Source organism: Phyllostomus hastatus, unplaced genomic scaffold (assembly GCF_019186645.2).
Source record: "Phyllostomus hastatus isolate PE091 unplaced genomic scaffold, TTU_PhHast_1.1 phas_scaffold_28, whole genome shotgun sequence".
In the NCBI taxonomy this organism is placed as follows: Eukaryota; Metazoa; Chordata; class Mammalia; order Chiroptera; family Phyllostomidae; genus Phyllostomus; species Phyllostomus hastatus.
In genome coordinates, this window is record NW_025334022.1 from 2,093,810 (window position 1) to 2,111,463 (window position 17,654).

Sequence of the window (17,654 nt, forward strand, 5' to 3'; positions counted from 1 at the left end):
TCGAACTACAGGAGTGGTTCAAGGTCTGGGAGCTGTGACAGATTCCCTTTCTTCAAAACCCCTCACCTAGCCCTGGCTCTTAGGAGTTTTCTAATCCTCCTCTGAGCATTATTACATTGAAACCAAGTATTTATGTTCCCTATCAGCTTTGTGTAACACTCAAAATTACTTCTAGATAAACAATAGAATTAGGGCCAATAAGAAGCCAAGAAAGAAGTGAGAGATAAGACCTTACAGCTTGATTTATAAAGTGCAGTTTCTGAAAGCTGCTTGTATCCCTCAGTGGGTCAAGCAGCCTCTGGTAGACTTGTATCTTCTAGCTTCACTGCCACCACCCCAGGGCTTGCCAAGGCTCTTCTGGTATCCACAGCCTTGGAATACCCCTCTCCTTTTTCTCTTATCTCCTGTCCCCTTTCTGACAATGAGTCATCATGACAGCCACAGACTCTCAGGCTGGACTTCCTGAATGTAACTGAAACTACTCTGACACAGAGAACAGGAAGAACATAATTATACCCAGTTCATATCCAAGGATTCTTCATCCTGCACAGATAGAGGCCACCCCAAAACCTCTGTTCTCTTAAGAGTCTTGACAGTTTCCAGCTAAATCCCCTTCACTTCTCTAAATGGCCTCCTTATTTCACGTACCCTTCCCTAGGGTTTCAGCTTCCAATTTGCAAGGGGATAGCATAGTGGTTAAGAGTCCAGACTTTGGAGCCACACTGTCTAGGTTCATATCCAGCTCTGCTACTGCTGGCTAGCTGAATTGTGTGGCTTGAAGCCAGTTACCCAGCCTATCTGGATCTCTTTCATAGACAGTAGAGGGAAACAGTGATAATAACCCTGAACTCTTGGTTTTATAGGATTCAACAAGTTCATACAAGTAAAACATTCAAAATATTGCTTGGCTTGTTAGTTAGCACTCAACAAATGTTAACTATTAATCTTTACCTATTCCAGAAGGCAAGGAATCCTCTTGCATATCCATAGCACAAATAGATACCTTAACTGCTGCTTTAAAATACAGTGCTATGTATCACATATTACAAAGTGTGATAACCTTAACTTGAAGCTATGATGCCCTCCTGTGAAAACAATAATGAATATGACTTATTGAGCACAGACATCACTTATGTCAAGTCCTGCCCTAAACACTTTACGTGCATTATTTTATTTAAATACTCAATAGAAACCTAAGACGTGAATGCTATTGTTATCCTCATATAGCCCACCAAGGCGGAGAAATTAAATAACTATGTAATGTAAAATCTAAGTAAGCTAGTGCGAGGGGTAATTATCATGAGCTGGAGCAAAAAAAAAAAGAATGTTATATAGAGGAGACAGAACTCTAATTTTGAATCACAAACTAGAATTTGGAAAAACAGAAAGGAGAAAGAGGATTCCAAGTAGGGAAAACCGCAGAAATAGAAAGTAGAAATGAGCCTGGTGTGTGTGGAGTAAAGAGAATAGACTATCCTGATTGTTCCGGAGGCCAGTGATGGAGAAATGTAGGAACTCAGACTGATGGCACTATCCTTCCTGCCTCACAGACTGAACAATTCAGCCTTTGTACTGAAACAGCACCACTCAGCCACTCCAATCCAGAAGCGGCAATCTTTTGCTTTCCTGCCTTACTCTATTCATTTTAGATACTCATGCTGTCTAAATCCCTCTTGACTCTCCCCCAAATAGGCTCCATGGCCACATGTATACCCTCACTTTTCAAGGCCACAATGTCTTCTCAGCACCCAATGAGATTTGGTAAGGTCCATAAACTAGGTCAGGAGAATAAGCCTTATGAGTTCTGAACTAAAGTTGATCCATTCTCTACCTTAGGATCCCAAAGCAATTAAAATCCATACCAGAACCTCATCACACTCCATATGTGTCCTCATTTAAACTTCTTGCTTCATTGCTAACCCTGACTTTTGAGGTTTGGCAGAGATGGTGAGAGCCCTTTAAGAAATTTAACATTTGTTTTTGCTATATAAGCCTGTGGATCTCTCAGCCTTGTCAGACTGTTAGCCAAATCCTCTTGCATCCTATGGAATCAGAAGAGAGAAGTAAACAGAGATTTCTAAGGAAGGAGATGTAGCCAGAACATCTCTTTTCTAGGCCAGGAGGAGTTAATGGCAGCCTAGTGTTTTATATTACAAGCAAAATACCAATGGGAAAAAAAACCTCCTTACTCCTCTCCATTCCTTTCTTTCCCTTTTTTACCTTTAGAAATGAGGACATTGCAAACAAGAAAAAGAATGTCCACCTTCCTATCATCTCCACCCTACCCAACCCCACACGCACTTGACAGAGGCCCATTCTCTCTCAGTGATGAATCCCATCATGACAGGAATGGGAAGCTAGGCTTTATGTGAGAATTCTATCTTCTTCCTGGAGCCTGAAATGCATGCCCAGATGTTGTCATGGTAACTCACTAGTACTCAGGCTCCAATCTATACAACATAATGCTTCTCTACTGACCAACAGATTCCATAGTTTTTATGTTTGTTTCACCCTTTCTGGACATCAATATCATGCTGGAGTCTTAGCAGATCACAGGCTAGACTGGGAAACAAATGTGCCACCAATGAACACAAAGGAAAGAACAGTAGATTCTAACTGATCTGTAAGGTGGAAAACTGACTTTCATTTGGAGCCCTTCAGTAGTGGGCTATGTAACATAGCAAGATGTTTCACCTCTCATGATCTCATGTTCCCTTCCTACTATATGAGATAGGTAAACTAGCTGATTTCCAAAGGCTTTTCTCCCCTCAGGATGATTTCATATATATCTTTATCATGCACATAAATGTCAGTGGTAACTTTCTAGAGCATCAGCTGGGGTCCTGAGAACTTTAAAAAAAAAATGAAGCTATTTAATGGAAGGCCGATGAAAGAGTGGGAGAAAGGAAATAAGTTGGGGGGTTGAAGATGAGTGGGAGTAGTAGACAAACTGTAACTACATACCTTCCAGTTTGGTAGAGGAATACTCAGAGTCAAATATGTGTCATTTGAACCCTCTGGGTAGGTGGTATCTCTCTCTTTACTTAGTCTCCCAAGTTTTCAGATTATTGGAGATTATTCTCACTTTTTGCCTTTTATGACCACTTTCCTCATCTGAACTCCCTATCATCTCTATCAACCAAATTCTACATATATGTAAAATCCCATCACCCCCATGATGGCTCTCTTTTGCTCTCTCTGACTACAGGAATCATTCACACTTCTTGATGTTTGTGGCTGTTGGCATGTGCACCTGCTAATCTTTATCACAGACTGCTCTCCCATTTTAGCTATCTTTATTTATATTATTTTAAATTAAAATTTTTGTTTACAATTTAATTACTTTCATATTTATTTTAAATATGGAGAGATAAAAAAACAAAAATGAACCATAATCTTCCCCTTTCTAATGCTATTGAATTTTTATACAAAAATAAAGCATGTTTTTAAATGTTATAACATTTAAATTAAATCAACTATATAATTTTAAATGCAAGCACATTTAATCAGACAAGAAAATTAAACTCCTTAAATAGGAAAAAAAGGAACAAACATGTAAAGGTTAGAAAATTCAACTATGGAAAGGTACCAAATGGGGGACTTCCGCCAAGATGGAGGAATAGGTGGACACACCGTACCTCCTCGCACAACCAAGATTAGAACAACAATAATTTACAGATAGAATAACACTGAGAACTGATAGAGGATTTATCTGAATGGAAGTCGGACAGCCAAGAAGTTGAAGTAGACCCGTACATACAGACTGGTAGGAGAAGACAAGCCGGGCGGGCGCGGGGCTGGTGCGGGTGGGCGGCGAGTGGAGGTCGGGGAAAATTTGGCGCGAAATCAGCGCGACAGCCATCCGGGGCGCAAGAATGCAGCAGTGATCCCTGAGTACACAAGCTGCGGCTGGTGGACCCAGTGAGGCAGCGATTGTGGACCAGGGCAGAGCTCGCAGCCCAGGATCCCAGAGAAGGGTCTGAGCCCAGGAGAACGGAACTACCGCCATTGTTCCATCCCGTCCCCGCCCCTGCCCCCAAATAAAACGTAACAATCTAGCGACTGGGGTGCCCAGCCCCGGTGAACACCTAAGGCTCCGCCACCCACCGTAACAGGAGCGACCAGACAAAAAAAAAGAGAGAGAAATAGAGAGATGGCTCAAATAGAAGAACAAATCAGTGGCCCAGAACTCATCCTTTTGAGTGACCAAGAAATAGCCAATCTATCAGATGTGCAGTTCAAAACACTAGTGATCAGAAAGCTCACGGAATTGGTTGATTTTGGGCGCAATTTAGATGAAAGGATGCAGGTTACCATAAAAGAGATGCAGGAAGATACACAGAGGAGAGCCAATAGTGAAAGGAAGGAATCTGAGTCTAAAAACAATACAGTGGACCAGAAGGAAGATAGAATCAACCAAGCAGGAGAGCATGATGAAATAAGAATTCCAAAAATCGAGGAAAAGCTTAAGAGTATCCAGGACACCTTTAAACGTTCCAACATCCGAATTATAGGGGTACCAGAATGGGAAGGGGAAAAGCAACAAATTAAGCATGTATTTGAACAAATAATAAAGGAGAACTTCCCCATTCTGGCAAAGGAAATAGACTTCCAGGAAATCCAGGAAGCTCAGAGAGCCCCAAAGAAGTTGGACCCAAGAAGAAACACACCAAGGCACATCATAATTACATTAGCCAAGGTAAAAACGAAAGAGAGGATCCTAGAAGCAGCCAGAGATAAGGGCACAGTAACCTACAAAGGAGTTCCCATCAGACTGTCAGCTGATTTCTCCAAAGAGACCTTACAGGCAAGAAGGGGCTGGAAAGAAATATTCCAAGTCATGAAAGACAAGGACCTACATCCCAGATTGCTCTATCCAGCAAAGTTCTCATTTAGAATGGAAGGGCAGATAAAGTGCTTTTCAGATAAGGTCAAGTTAAAGGAGTTCATCATCACCAAGCCCTTATTTTATGTAATGCTAAAGGGACTTATCTAAGAAAAGAAGATAAAGAAAAGACATGTATAGTAAAAGGTCAGCAAACTCACAATTATTAACAACCACACCTAAAGCAAAACCAAAAGAAACTAAGTAAACAACTGGAACAGGAACAGAACCACAGAAATGGAGGGCACATGGAGGGTTAGCAGCAGGGGGGTGGGAGGAGGAGAGAGGGGGAAAAGGTACAGAGAATAAGTAGCATAGAATGTAGGTTGAAAATAAATAGGGGGAGGGTAAGAATAGTATGGGAAATGTAGAAGCTAAAGAACTCATAAGTATGACACATGGACATGAACTAAAGGGGGGAAACGTGGGTGGGAGGGGGGTACATGGTGCAGGGGAGAGAAGGGGGGAAATGGGACAACTGTAATAGCATAATCAATAAAATATAATTTTAAGAAATAAATAAAAATAAAAAAAAGAAAGGTACCAAATGAAATGTACAAACCTCTCACCACCATCCCAACACCTTTCTCCAAGATAACTGTAAAATATTTTGTATGGTATTGTCCAGAAAAAGAAAAATGACATATACGAACATAAATATATGTATCTATTATAGGGCAAAATCCTTTATCTGAAAACCTTGAGGCCAAAAATATGTTTGAATTCAACATTTTAAAGATTTTAACATGTTGATATAATGCCTATGACATTTAGTGCCACTCGCTTAGCTGGATTTGAGACAGCGATTAGATAAGTTCAATATTAAACATTAAAATATATGAAACAATGTGTTTGACTGTGTATACTATTTAATATTAACAGAGACTACAGATAGTCATATGTCTGTTAATATCAAGTTTTTCTTCAAATGAGTTTGTGCCATGTTTAGGAAGAAAATGTTCTGTTTTAAAGAAAAACAAATAAAGGATTGTTTTTATATCCATATTCTCTCTTTCATTCCATCTCTCTTTCTCACCTCCCTCCCATTTTCTCTTCCTCTCTCTTTCACTCTTTCTTTCTTCTCCTTCTTCTCCTTCTCCTCCCCCTCTTCCTCCCCCTCTTCTCTTCCCTTCCCTTCCCTTCCCTTCCCTTCCCTTCCCTTCCCTTCCCTTCTCTCCTGTTCTCTTCTCTTTTTGTTTTCATTTGGACACTTTTATATGCAGCATGTATAGGATTTAAAAGAACATTCCCAAGTTAAACTGAAAACATTACTATGTAAATGCCACAGCTAAGTGAAATGAACAGATAAACACCAGCCTTGCAAATTGGTCTCTCTCTCTCTTTTTTTAATCATTGTTCAAGTATAGTTTTTTCCCTTTTACTCCCAATCCAGCCCACTCACCCAACCTTCCCCTCTTCCCTCCCATTACCACCCTCCCCATAGTTTTTGTCCATGTGTCCTTTAAATTTGTTCCTGTAAACCCTTCCCCTTTCCCCCTGAAATTCCCTCTTTCCCCCGTGGTCACTGTCAGCCTGTCCTCTATTTCTGTGTCTTTGGTTATATTTTGCTTGTTTCTTTGTTTTGTTGTTTAGGTTCCTGTTAAAGGTGAGATCATATGGTATTTGTCTTTCACTGCCTGGCTTGTTTTGCTTAGCATAATGCTTTCCAGCTCCATCCAAGCTGTTGCAAAGGATAGGAGCTCCTTTTTCTCTTCTGCTGCATAGAATTCCATTGTGTAAATGTACCATAGTTTTTCGATCCATTCATTTACTGATGGGCATCTATATTGCTTCCAGCATCTAGCTATTGTAAATTGTGCTTGCTATGAACATTGGGGAGTATAAGTTCTTTTGTATTGGTGTTTTAGTGTTCTTAGGATAAAGTCCCAGCAGTGGAATTGCTGGGTCAAAAGGCAGATCCATTTTTAGTTTTCTGGGGAAGTTCCATACTGCTTTCCATAGTGGTTGTATCTGTCTGCAGTCCCACCAACAGTGCACTAGAGTCCCCTTTTCTCCACAACCTCTTCAACAATTGTTGTTTGTTGCTTTGTTTATGATGGCCATTCTGACTGGTGTGAAGTGGTATCTCATTATGGTTTTAATTTGCATCTCTCTGATAGCTAGCGATATTGAACATCATTTCAGGTGTCTTTGGATGTTCTGTATGTCCTCCTTGGAGAAGTGTCTGTTCAAGTCCTTTGCCAATTTTTTAATTGGGTTACTTGTCTTCTTAGAGTGTAGATGTGTAAGTGCTTTATATATTTTGGAGGTTAAACCCTTGTCTGAGGTATCACTGGCAAATATGTTTTCCCATACAGTGGGTTCTCTTTTTATTTTGATACTGTTTTCTTTAACTGTGCAGAAGCTTTTAATTTTGATGAGGTCCCATTTATTTATTCTTTCCTTTATGTCCCTTGCTCTAGGGGACAAGTCAGTAAAAAAGTTTCTGCATGAAATATCTGAGATTTTCCTACCTACGTTCTCCTTTAGGACTTTAATGGTGTCACGGTTTATATTTAAGTCTTTTATCCACCTTGAATTTATTTTTGTATAAGGTGTAAGTTGGTGCTCGAGTTCCATTTTTTTGCACGTGGCTGTCCAGTTCTCCCAACAGCATTTGTTGAAGAGCCTATTTTTACTCCATTTTGTGTTGCTGCATTCTTTGTCAAATATTAATTTACCATAGGGACTTGGGTTTATTTCTGGGATCTCTGTTCTGTTCCATTGGTCCATGAGCCTGCTTTTATGCCAGTACCAGGCTGTTTTGATAACAGTGGCTGTGTAGTATAGTTTAGTGTCAGGTATTGTGATCCCTCCTACTTTACTCTTCTTTCTCAAAATTGCAGCAGCTATTCAGTGTCATTTATGATTCCATATAAATTTTTGAAGTATTTGTTCTATGTCAGTGAAATCAGCCATCACTACTTTAATAGGAATTGCATTGAATGTGTAAATTGCTTTGGGTAGTATGGACATTTTGATGATATTAATTCTTCCAATCCATGAACATGGTATATGTTTCCATTCGTTTGTGTCTTCCTTGATTTCTTTCCTGAGTGTTATGTAGTTTTCTAAATACAGGTCTTTTACCTCTTTGGTTAGGTTTATTCCTAGATATTTTATTTTCCTTTTTCTTATTTCAAATAGGATTTTTTTCCTTGATTTCTGCTTCTGCTGTTTCATTGTTGGTGTACAGAAATGCCTTTGATTTCTGGATATTGACTATGTATCCCACTGTTTTGCCAAATTCATTTATTAGGTCAAGCAGTTTTTTGGTGGAGTCTATAGGATTTTCTATGTATACTATCATGTCATCTGCAAGCAGTGACAGTTTTGTTTCCTCCTTTCTGATTTGGATGCCACTTATTTCTTTTTCTTATCTGATCACTGTGGCTAAAACTTCCAGTACTATATTGAATAGAAGTGGTGAAACTGGACAGCCTTGTCTTGTTCCTGATCTTAGTGGAAAAGATTTTAATTTTTGCCCATTGAGTATGATGTTGGCTGTAGGTCTCTCATATATGGCCTTGATTATGTTGAGGAACACTCCCTCCGTTACCACTTTGCTGAGTGTTTTATCATAAATGGGTGCTGTACCTTATCAAATGCTTTTTCTACATCTATTGATATGATCATGTGGTTCTTGTCTTTGCTTTTGTTTACATGATGTATTACATATACTGATTTGCGAATATTGTACCATCCTTGCATCCCTGGAATGAATCCCACTTGGTCATGGTGTATGATCCTTTTAATGTATAGTTGGATGTGGTTTGCCAGTATTTTGTTGACGATTTTAGCATCAATGTTCATCAGCAATATTGGCCTAAAGTTTTCTTTCTTTGTTGTGTCTTTATCTGGCTTTGGAATTAGGATGATGTTGTCCTCATAAAGAGTTTGGGAGTCTTCCATCTTTTTGGGTTTTTTGGAATAGTCTGTGAAAGATAGGGGTTAGCTCTTCCTTAAATGCTTTGTAGAATTCTCCTGTGAAACCATCTGGTCCAGGGCTTTTGTGTGTTGGGAGTTTTTTGATTACTGCTTCAATTTCTTTGGTTGTTATTGGGCTGTTCAGGCTTTCTGCTTCTTTTTCATTGAATTTTGGAAGATTATATTTTTCTAGAAATTTGTCCATTTCACCTAGGTTTTCAAATTTCTTGGCATACAGTTCTTTGTAGTAATTTCTTACAATGCCTTGTATTTCTGTGGTATCTTTGTAATCTCTCCTCTTTCATTTCAGATTGTGTTTATTTGGGTCTTCTCTCTTTTTTTCTTGATGAGTCTGCTTAAAGGCTTGTCGATTTTGTTTATCTTTTCAAAGAACCAGCTCTTGGATTCATTGATCCTTAGAATTGTGCTTTTAGTCTCTATGTCATTTAATTCTGCTCTGATCTTGCTTATTTCCTTCCTTCTGCTTGCTCTGGGCTGTCTTTGTTGTTGTTCCTCGAGTTCTTGTAGACGTAGCGTTAGGTTGTTTGTTTGGAATATTTCTACCTTTTTTAAGTGGGCCTGTGTCGTTATGAACTTCCCTCTCAGAACTGCCTTGGCTGTGTCCCATAAGTTTTGAGTTGTTGTGAGTTCGTTTTCATTTGTTTCCAGAAACCTTTTGATTTCTTCCCTAATATCATTCTTGACCCATTCACTGTTTAATAGCATGCTATTTAATCTCTATGATTTTGAGTGTTTTGGTTTGTTTTTTTCCCCTTGGGGTTGGTTTCTAGCTTCAGTCCCTTGTGATCCGAGAAAATGCTTGGTATGATTTAAATTTTCTTGAAATTCTTGAGGCTTGTTCTGTGTCCCATCGTGTGGTCAGTCTTTGAAAATGTTCCGTGTACATTTGAAAAGAATGTATATTTAGCTTCTTTTGGATGGAGGGCTCTGTATATATCAGTAAAGTCCATTTCATCAAGGGTATTGTTCAATGCCACAATATCTTTGTTGATATTTTGTTTGGAGGAGCTGTCCATTTTCGATAGTGGGTGTTAAAATCCCCCACTATAATTGTGTTCCTGTCCATATCTTTCTTGAAGTCCTCTAAGATTTTCTTTATGTATTTGGGTGCTGTTCTGTTTGGTGTATATATATTTACAATATTTATGTCTTCTTGATGGATTCTTCCCTTGAGTATTATGAAGTGACCTTCTGGGTCTCTCTTTATGTACCTTTTTTGGAAGTCTGTTTTGTCTGATATGAGTATTGCTACCCTGGCTTTTTTTTCCTGTCCATTTGCCTGGAATATTGTTTCCAGCCCTTCACTTTCAGCCTCTGCAGTTCTTTCGTCCTGCGGTGGGTCTCTTGTAGGCAGCCTATGTGTGGGTCATGTTTTCTTATCCATTCAGCTATTCTATGTCTTTTGATTGGAGCATTTAATCTATTTACATTTAAGGTAATTATTGATAGGTACTTATTCATTGTCTTTTATGTACATGTGTTCCTCTCTCTCTCTCTTCCTTTCCTTAAAGCAGTCCCTTTAGCATCTCTTGCAGAGCTGGTTTAGTGGAGGTGTATTCTTTTAGACTTCTTTTGTCTGGGAAGCTTCTTATTTGGCCTTCTATCTTGATTGAGAGCCTTGCTGGATAAAGTAGCCTTGGTTGTAGACCTCTGGTTCTCATTACTTGGAATATTTCTTGCCATTCTCTTCTGGCTTGAAGTGTTTCCATTGAGAAGTCAGCTGTTGGCCTTATTGGGGCTCCCTTGTATGTTACTTCCTGTTTCTACTTTGCTGCCTTTAAGATTCTCTCTTTGTCTTGGAATTTTGCCATTTTAATGATGATGTGGCTTGAGGTGGGCCTCTTTGGGTTCCTCTTGATTGAGACTCTTTGTGTTTCCTGGATTTGTGTGACTTTTTCTCTCATCAAATTAGGGAAGTTTTCCTTCATTACTTTTTCAAGTAAGTTTTCTATCCCTTGTTCATCTTCTTCTTCTCCTTCTGGTATCCCTATTATATGGATATTATTACGTTTCATATTGTCTTGCATTTCTCTTAATCCATATTCATTCTTTCTGAGCCTCTCTTCCTTTTCTTGCTCTTTCTGGGTGTTGTTTTCTACTTTGAACTATAGCTTGCTAATCCGATCTTCTGCTTCATCAATCCTGCTTTTCATTCCTTCTATTGTGTTCCTCAGTTCAGAAATGGCATTTCCTCTTGGCCCTTGTTGAGAGTTTCTATTTCCTTTTTCATGTTTATATAGGTTGCAGTGAGATCGTTGTAGCCTTCCTGTAGTTTCTGGTAGCTCATTGTGAGTTCATTGAGCTTCCTGATAATCATTGTTTTGAACTCAATATCTGATAGTTGAGTTCCCTCTATTTCATTTAGCATTTTTTCTGAGGCTTCCTCCTTTCCCTTCAATTGGGGATTGTTTCTTTGTTTTCTTATTGTCCATGGGATTCTTCTTGTTAGCCTCTGTTTCTTAAATTGATCTGCTCTTGTTCCTTGTGATTATGGTGTGAAGTTCTGTGGTAGAATACCTGTGAGATTCAGTGGTGCCATCTCCTTCGTGTATGCTGGTGTTCAGAACTTCCCCCTACCCTTTTTTGTGATCAGTTGGGAGAGTAAGGTGAAATGGTTTAAGACAGCAAGACAGTATACTATGATATTTACATTAGCAGCCAGTAGAGAAGAGATGGTATATCCTTTGGCTACTTATAGTGTTAACTGTGATCCTCCACCCCACTATCCACATTTTAGAAAAGATGGAAAGAAGGTAAGACTCTTATTGGGGACAAAAGGATTGTTAGCTGGATTTAGAAAGTTGTGAGGCTGTGGGAGGTCAGATTCTTAGGTAGGGTGGGAATAAAGATTAGTAAATAGGAGTAGTGTGTAAAAGAATAGAGACAACCCCCATAATAATATAGTTCAGGAAATTGCCCCATGGGCTGAGATCAGGTAGGGGTGTTGAGTAGTATTTACAATTGTATGAACTAGGTGTTATTTACAGTAATATTAAAGCAACAATCATGTGGTAGAATCTATGAGATCTAGATAACAAGAATAAGGAGTATAGAACCTTGAGAGGTGTACTAATGGAACACAGATGAAGGATAGTAAATTATCAACACACTGTGACTGAGATAACAGGGGGAACCTATTAAATGACAGTATAACCAGCCAAGCAAAAAAGATTGTACAGAAAGAAAAAGAATACCAAAATACTATTAAAATAAAAAATGTCATTTTTTATTTTAAGTGAGAAAAAGATAATACAAATTTGCAGTAACTTGCAAGCTCAAAAAAAGGAGGAAAAAAGCAGACGATGGAGTGCAGGTGAGATAAATTTGGAGTGGAAGGAATAATACTAGGATGAATGAAAGAGAAACATAAGGGATTTAGAGATATGAAAATAATAAGAATTGAAAAATAAAAAGTCACTTCAAACACAAGATAAAATCAATCAACCACCAACAGACAAAACAAAACAAAACAAAACAAGACACAAAAACCTCTTGTTGGTTTCTAACTGGCCAGACCAGTTTTTCTGGTCTTGCTGGCTTCAGCAGGCTGAGGGGCATTTGAAATGCTTATCATTCTTCCCACTGAAATGTCAGTAAGTCTCTCAGGTACTATCCCCAGGGCTAGCAGGGCGCTCTCCCCAGAGCCAATCTGACTTTCCCCTACAGGACCCTCAACACTCCCAAGCAAGCCCTCCTGAGCTCACTGCCATGGTCTCCCATGCTCCAGGGCCCCACAGGTCTCCTGCGTCTTTTCTGTTTCATGATGCAAGCTCCGGGGATTGCAAAGAGACGTGCCCTTCCCCCAAATTCCACTGTGGCGGGCGCTATGTTCTTGGGAAGCACTCACAACTTTTCTGGATTCACGGTGCAATCTCTGGGGATTGTAAAAGGGCACGCCCATCCACCAAATTTTTGAGTTTCGGGCTCTAGGAATGTACTAAGCGCCATGTCCCTTCTGGGTTCACAGCGCGAGAGTCAGGATTCCCGAGGGGGCATGGGCTTCCACAGTTCATCACTGCAGGCTCCAGAAACCTGAGAACGCCTGCGCCCTTTCCTTGATAGGGGCTGCGAGGTCTGGGTTTTCCACCAGTCCACACTCCCACTGGGCTGGGGGTGTGGGCACACTTCCAGGCCACCCCTGGTCGTGCTGGCTGGAGGCACTCACTTCTCCAAGGGCTATGGGTGGGTGCTCGCAGCCCCTGCATGATTGTCTCCCAGTCTAACTCCCCTCTCTGTGCCTTCAAGCCACAAGGTCTCCCCTGGTATTGTTCAACCCCTGTTGTCCGGGGAGGGAGAAGAGATTCCACTTTCCTGGGTGCCCTGAGGCAGACCCGGGAGCACCGGGCCTGGGGGCTGCAACTCCCCTGGTCCCCACGCTGATCCCTGGGTCTCTTTTGTCCTGAAGCAGTCTCCTTACCGTCTGGTTTTTCAATGATCGCTATAATTTTTGATGTCCTGTTTTCAAAAATGTTTCATTAACCTAGGCCACTTGCTCTGCCCCTCCACTGATCAGTGAGTTTCCCTCCTCTTCACAGAAGCCCAGAATCACGCTGCCTGGAGCAAACCCGCCATCTTTCACCCCCCCCCCCTTTCTCTTCCCTTCTCTTCCCTTCTCTTCCCTTCTCTCCTCTCCTCTTCCCTTCTCTTCCCTTCTCTCCTCTCCTCTCCTCTCCTCTCCTCACCTCTCCCCTCCCCACCCCTCCCCTCCCCACCCCTCCCCTCCCCACCCCCTCCCCCTCCCCTCCCCTCCCCCACCCCTCCCCTCCTCTCCTCTCCTCTCCTCTCCTCTCCTCTCCCTCTCCTCCCCTCCTCTCCCCTCCTCTCCCCCTCCTCTCTTCCCTTCTCTTCCCTTCTCTTCTCCTCTCTTCTCCTCTCTTCTCCTCTCTTCTCCTCTCTTCTCCTCTCTTCTCCTCTCTCTCTCCTCTCTTCTCTTCTCTTCTCTTCTCTTCTCTTCTCTTCTCTTCTCTTCTCTTCTCTTCTCTTCTCTCCTCTTCTCTCCTCTCCTCTCCTCTCCTCCCCTCTCCTCCCCTCTCCTCCCCTCTCCTCCCCTCTCCTCCCCTCTCCTCTCCTCTCCTCTCCTCTCTTCTCATCTCTCTCCTTCCTTTCTCTCTCCCTGCCCACTTGAAGTCCCCTAAGACCTGGGGAATACTCATGCCATTTATGAAAAGGAAGAAAGCCAAAGAGATTAACAAAAGAATATAATTGATTTTGGTCACTGTTTGGCATCAGCTTTCTTCTGCCTGATTGGTTTAAGGTGAGTGTCTTTTTCTGAGTTCTTTATTCTTGTCTTGTCTTTGAGACTTTCATAGAGAATGGAGGCTATTTATAAAGTCAGCTCTGTGTAGTATATCTCTCTATCCATCACTAATTGTGTCCTCAAGGTAGTTCTGCCTTTGTGATACCCATAACCATATTTTCCATGATTATATGTATAATCACATGTCTTAACTGGGGAAAGGGTAGCTCTGATCTACATGCCACCTACCATGTTAAACATATTGATTCTCTAAACCAAGGGATGGCAAACTATAGCCTATATGTTAAATATGCTCACACAGCCTGTTTTTGTGTGGTCTATAAGCTAAAAATGTTTTTTACATTTGTTAATGTTCAAAACAATCAAAATAATATTTCATGAGCATGAAAATTATATGAAATTTCTATTATAGAGTCTCTATATAAAGTTTCATTGGAACATAGCCACATCCATTAGTTTAAAAATCTGTCTATGGCTGCTTTCACACTACAGTAACAGAGTTGACTAGTTGATACAGAGACTGCATAGCCTGAAAGCCCTATAATATTTACTATCTGTTTTTTGTTTTGTTTTGTTTTGTTTGCAGAAAAAGTTTGCCAACCTTTGTTCTAGTACATGCCAGTCTCTTAACTGCCAGGGTTCTCCCAAAGTTCTGTACTTGGGAAATGCCTGGCTATGGACATGAACTAGTGAGGCAGCCTAGATACAAAAAATAATAATAATAAGGAAAGATGTAGCAAACTAAAGAGCACATGTTTATCCAAAGGTGACAACCACAATTTGTGATCATTCATGGTGCCAGATAAGATTTGCCAAATCTAATTTTTCAAAAGAAGACAGAAATCCAGATTTTTATGGGAACTTTCCTGATCATATTATGTTGGCAAACACTGCTCAGGTCAAATAAACCAAGTCTGGCAACTATGAGTTTACAGCTCCTCCTCTATGACTTCTAACATGCAAGGACCCAGCTCACATTGTAAATCAGATTCCCACATTCCCCCATCATTACAAACCAAGCATGCAAGCAAAGAACAATTGAGCTCATTGGTAGCCTGTTCCACTGCAGATGCTATAGTGCTTTGGTGTGGAGATCAGAAAAGAAAATGAGGACAGAAGTCCAACACTTCCCTCTGCTGCCTTACCTATGTGACTTTTTAATGGCCTTTTACACTACTGACCACCTTTTTCTTGAACCTCTACCTTTTCTGGGAATTTCTTCTCCCTCTCTAGCCTGTTTTTCTTTCTCTGTCTCTTCTTCCGCTATTATCTATTTTCTCTCTTCCACTAAATTGGGGTACTCTCTCCTATTGCCATTCTTTCAGGCACCTAAGTGGCTAATGGGGTCATAGAATTTACCCTTCACTGTGTTATTCTTGCAGCCTCCTCCAGATTCTACCCAGAGAGTAACAGGTTTTAGGAGGAGATGGAAACCTTACTTAGGCCTCTGATCTACACTCTGTACTGAAACTCAACTTTCCTAGAGAGCCATGCATTGTTTTCAGCTTTTCTATTAAAGTAATGTTTTGTCCCCCATTTGCCTACTGTTCTTTCCAAATCATTCCCCAGGGATTCTCATGAGGAGAAAGTGCTTATTGGCAGCAAAGTATTTCAATATACTCAGGTACTGTAAACAAATGCCAAAGTAATACTGGCAAAATTTCACCCCAGTTCCCAACAGAAACATTTTTTCCTGGTTCTCTTCTTTTATCTGAGGCAATTCAAACCCAGGCTTCATTCTTGTGTCTACCCCTTAAATGATGTTGTGACCCAAGGTTATTTCTCTTGCCCCTTTTCTCTTTGCACTCTGTACTCTTTCTATGTAATCTCAACCATTGCTATGGCCTTACATATGATACACAGGTTGATAAAGCCAAAATCTTTTTCTCTAGTATAGATCTCTCTTCTGATCTTCAGAGTCATATAATCATCTGCCTATTGGCTATCTTAGCTTGAATGTCCCAAAGGCATCTCAAACTTAACATGTCGCAAACCAGAACAAATTATCCCTACTCCCCAGCTGCCTTCTCTTCCTGTGTACTCAGTACATTTCCCCACTATTCCAAGAGACACCCAGGCCAGAAACCTGGGAGTCATCTTAGATCCTCCTCTCTACTCTCCCCTACCACATTCAATCGCTCATTATGTCCTGTGAATATCATTTCCCATTTATCTTTGAAATCTATTCCTCTTCTCCATTCTCATTGCTATTACTTGTTCTAGTTCATGTATTTATTACTACTCACTGGAAAAACAAACAAAAACAACTATGGAAACTATCTGCTTCAAGTCTGGCCCTTTTCAATCCATCTACCAGGCTGCTGCTGGAATAATTTTTCTAAAATGTAAAGCTTGTCATGTCCCTTTCTTGCTTAAAAACCTTCTATTACTCTGCAAAGGGTTAAGTATAAATCCCTGTTTGTGGCACATAAAGTTCTATGGGATGTGACTCATGCTTTGAACACTCTTCTTCAACTATGTTCCACCCCCATTGTCTTGAACACCTTGCATTCCTCAACTGCAAATACATCATGCTATTTCTGACCTGTGTGCCTTTGCCCACAATGCCTTTCTCTGTAAGCCCCCTACAAATCCTATAGCACAGCTTATCATAGTATTGCTAACTGACAAGCTAGGTAACGTCTGATAGACATTCATAGTGAAATGGCTGGTAGCTACTTCTTGTCAAAGAATAATACTAGAAATAATCAATAATTATGTATATAGTACTTACCTTTTGACAAGCATTCTTCTAAGTGCTTTCTTATAGTAACCCATTTAACTTCATGACAGCTCTATGAGATTGGTATTACTATCATCCTCATTTTATAGATTAAAACACTGAATCACTGTCACAATAGCTCATAAGTAGAAGAGCAGATTCAAATCCAAGCATTCTGTCTCCAGATTGTGTGCATTTAACCACAGCCCTCTTGGTGTCATATTGCCTTAATTGTGTACCACTTTGTGGAAGGCAGTATGTTATAGTAGTTAGGAGTGTGGGCTCTTCAGACAGAGCTTGTTTCAAACCATAGCTTTGCCCCTTACTACCTCTGTGACCTTTTGCAAGTAAACTAACCTCTATGATTCTGAATTTCCTGTTTCTAAAATGAGAATAGTGTTGTAAAGGTTAAATGAGATAAGCAATATATGTTAAATACCTAGTATAGTACATGATATATACTAAATCTCTGATAAATTTTACTATTATTGATTGTTATAGTGAATAAAAATGACTTTCTAATAGTGGAGGTTTTGTATATGAAAGAGAAGGGAATATATAAAGTGGTTAAGAAAAATACTTTGACTCTTAGCTCTTCCTCTTGAAAACTGAATAATTTAACTTCTCTTTCTCAGTTTCTTCATGTATAAAATGGGATAATAATAGTATCTGTTTCTTAGGATTATTTTGAGGATGAAATGAATTAATAGATGTAAAACATTTAGAATAGTGCCTGGTACTTAGTAAGTACTACATGACTGTTGTGTTATGATAGCAAATGTATTTCTTTGAGGTTCTTGCCTGTTCTGCCCATGTGTATGTTCCACCCTATACACAACCTT